Genomic DNA, 4,124 nt, shown 5'->3' with positions numbered 1-4,124 from the left:
TAAAATATGTTCTTATACTTATTAGATACAAACAGTAATAATTAAAAATTCCAAGGTGATTTTATGTTTAACTCTGGCTTATTCTCTGAAATTAATAGAGTTTCTGTGCATTTTCTGTCTAGAAAACTGTGGCAGTGGTTAAGAATGTTTGTTGTTGTGGGACAGTCAGTATCAGATATACCGTGTTTGTCAACAGAATGTTCAGCCACAGAACTGGCTTTACTGTCTAATGTGTATAGAGCTCGAAGGTGTTCCTTAGTTCTATCCCTACTACTTCTGCCTCTTTCACTAATGTATACAGAACAACAACGTTTGCATGTTAGACTATATCTTTCATTCTTGTGGTTATAGTTTCCTCTTAAATCTGATGTACAACCCGTACATTTGCCTGCGGGTTTATTACATGGTTTGGGTTTAAAGGTTTCTCTGTAACTCTGATATCAAGACGCGATTGTCTGCACGCCAGTCTAATACGATCTGAAATATTAGGACTAGTGTATGGTATAACGTGAAATTGCAAGTTCTTGGTTAGCTTTGAATTTACCTTAATTAATTGTACAAGTCTTATTTATACAGATTAATTGTCCAATAATAGTTGCACGTCTAATGTGTATTGGGTGATGCAAGTGGTAATGTAAAACACTGGTTTCTCACAAGGCTTATGATACAGTCTTGTTATAAGTTTTCATCTTTAGGAATAATCTAAAAATCTAAGATGTTTGATTCTTTGGATTGAACTTTGTAGTAGGATGGAAATTACTAAAAAAATAATAGAAAAGTAGTAAATTGCTTATTTAAAGAGTCATTACAGATTCCAAATATGTCGTCAATACATCTGACACATATGTCTGGCTTCTAAAGCATGTCTTATTTTGTTGAATCGTGTATCTTCGTAAATCTACATTGTCTTTATGATTCTCTACAAATTTTATGACCAGACTGACCACTTCGTCAATAAGGATGGAGGGATACAACGACTAAACATCCAAACTGAGTAAAATCCTATCGGAATTGATGGCATTACTAATAGTATGGAGAGCTTAAAAAACTGAGTGTTTTTATAAACGTAAATATAATAACGACCTATATTTCCAGAATGTAACTTTATTAGCTCAATATTTCGCTATTACAGCTTCGTCAGAGGCTATCGATGTCCTACCAGTTCACTAATCTAGTTGATCTAAATTGGAACACAGTTAACAGTAAATCGAACATCAATACACGTGTTTAGAAAGTTCAAATCATATTAAAATAATATCAAACGTTCTTGAATTTAAATTGTTGAAACAAATCAAACCAACAATGCTACATAAATAATATGTGTAAACAACTCAACAAGTAAACTATTAAAATCATTGGATTTTGAATAGAATATATACAACATCTCTTCATATTTGTATCTGTAAGTAATATTTCCCCTTATAATATTAATACATTCATAAAACAATGTCTGAAAATGTATTGCAACCCTTATGAGTTTGCATAGAGACTTCGTCAAAGCTTGAAATATTAAAATCTTAAGAATGCTATTAACATCTCTACACTAAAGGCCAACCTTTATACTTGTTCATTTTAATTTCTTTTTCTTGATGAAAATTGATTATTTAATCTTTCGGTCTAGAAAACTATGGCATTTAGATAATATCTTGACATTCGATAAAATGTTATCTGTTTGTGGTATGCCTTATTCTTTTCCATAATGTTCCACAATAGTACTGGGGTTTTGGATGTCACGCACATGTTTAAATATTCTATCATGTACGGGTCGGCAAGTTTCTCTTATATACGTACTGGAGCATCTGTCACAACGTTTTTACTATGACTTCGGCCATGTAGTCCATATTTAGTAGCTTTACAGTTATTTTTCATACATCGTGTTTCTTTCTTGTATGCTGAACTTGTTATTAATGATTTAAGGGCGATGTCTGGTTCTTGTACTATTTTAATAGGTAAGTCTGATTTTTAAATTATTCTCTTCAGTTCTGTAGTGTTTGTTTTTGAATTTCTCGCAAAGCTACATGAGGGCTATCTGCGCTACCCGTCCCTAATTTATCAGTGTAAGACTAGAGGGAAGGCAGCTAGTCATCGCCACCCACCGCCAACTCTTGGGCTCCTCTTTTACCAACGAATAGTGGGATTGACCCGTCACATTATAACGCCCCCACGGCTGAAAGGGCAAGCATGTTCGGCGGGAGGGGGATTCGAACCCGCGACCCTCAGATTGTGAGTCGAGCGCCATAACCAACTGGCCATGCCGAGCCTCACTTGTGTAGTGATATTATCATTTCTATACGGTATCACCCAAGTAATCCGAGCTTTAAATGTGTTTTCTTTATTTCAATAGTGCAAGAGTACATGTTTGTTTTATTTTTGCCTATGAAAATTGTTTATTATGCTTTGTATAAATTCTCGTGGATAAGTATTTTTTCTTAAAAGAGTCACCAGGTTTTTCCCTAGTTTCCTACCATACTTTTTTATTATTACAAATTTTAGCAATCTTATGGAGGTAGCCAATAACTAAGCCTCTTTTTTACTGTAGGGGATGATAAGAATGGAAATGCAAACAAAGGGGTTTACTAGCTGGCTTGCTGAAAGTACCAGTAATGATTTTCCCATCATTGACATGAATTGTAGTATCTAAAAATGGTAAATTTCTACCTGGTATGGCATACGCAATGTAAATTTTAAGAATGGATGAACGGTATTCAAGAATTCATGGAAATTAATAAGAGACTCTAAATTTGTGTTCCACTTTCCAAATACATCATCTATGAATCTGTACCAGATTTACGTGACTATACTTCCTCCTGTTTTCCAAGATTTAAGTGTTTTAGTTCAAGTGTGTGCATACATATTACAGTCAGGACTACTACTACTACCCTATTACCCATAGATATTCCTCTGATTTGTTTATAAGATTCCCCGTTATATCTTACATACCCATTACTTGACACAATCCTCAGAGCTCTTTCTAATCAATCAGTTGAAATATTCTATAAGTTATAAGTCATCTCTTACCGTAGTCATAACACAATCCCTCCCTCCTTCAATTGGGATACTAGAATATAATTGGACAAAGTCCATCGTAAACAGAATAGAATGATCATTAAAGAGGTGTGAATCATCATGTTGATATGATCAGGGATTAAGTCCAATAACATGCAGCATGATATACTTTCTGTCGGAGATCCGCAAGTAGATGCTATTGGTCTCAGAGGTTAAACCAGACTTGTGATCTTTAGGACGGCCGTAGAGTTCAGGGACTCGACGTTTATATTTCAAATTTACGTTTAATGATTTTTTCCTCTTTCTTGTTTCTTTAACCTACTGATAACATTAATTTGGTATTTAATTTAGTTGTTAAAGTACACATTCTTAATGAAATTGAAATTCCTATCTCAAATTTTCTCAGGTTTAGTTTTCTTTTTAAGTATGTAGCTTATGAGTCCATTTCTTGTTTGTTTTTTGAATTTCACACAAAGCTACACGTAATTTAGCAGTGAAAGACTAGAGGGAAGGCAGCTAGTCGTCACTACCCACCGCCAACTCTTGAGCTACTTTTTTACCAACGAATAGTGGGATTGACCGTCACATTATAACGCCCCCACGGATTACAAATCGAGTGCCCTAACCACCTGGCCCTGCCAGGCTAGGTCATTTCTTAATTAAACAACATAAAAACTTTTCTAATCTATTGGTAACTCGTGTGTTATCTTTAAAGATCTCTGGTAATTTATCCATATTCCTTAGACCTTTCGGAATTAAGTCATTTTTCCTACAATCAAGGACAAAACCTAAATATGATTTAGTCCTACTTAGTTTTAACGAATGTTGTAGGAAAACGATACTTGCGTTAGGATGAAGCAGGTCGACGCTGAAGAAATTATTATTCTTTTCTTTGGAGTTTATTACGAGACATTTTTATACATGTAAATAAAATAACGACCTATATTTCCAGTTTGTAGCTTTATTAGCTCAATATTTCGCTATTACAGCTTCGTTGGAAGCTATCGATGTCCTACCAGTTCACTGGCCCAGTTGATCTAAATTGGAACACAGGTAACAGTAAATCGAACATCGATACACGTGTTTAGAAAGTTCAAATCATATTAAAATAATATCAA

This window comes from Limulus polyphemus, unplaced genomic scaffold (assembly GCF_000517525.1).
Source record: "Limulus polyphemus unplaced genomic scaffold, Limulus_polyphemus-2.1.2 Scaffold337, whole genome shotgun sequence".
Lineage (NCBI taxonomy): Eukaryota > Metazoa > Arthropoda > Merostomata > Xiphosura > Limulidae > Limulus > Limulus polyphemus.
Note: the sequence above shows the minus strand (reverse complement) of the source record.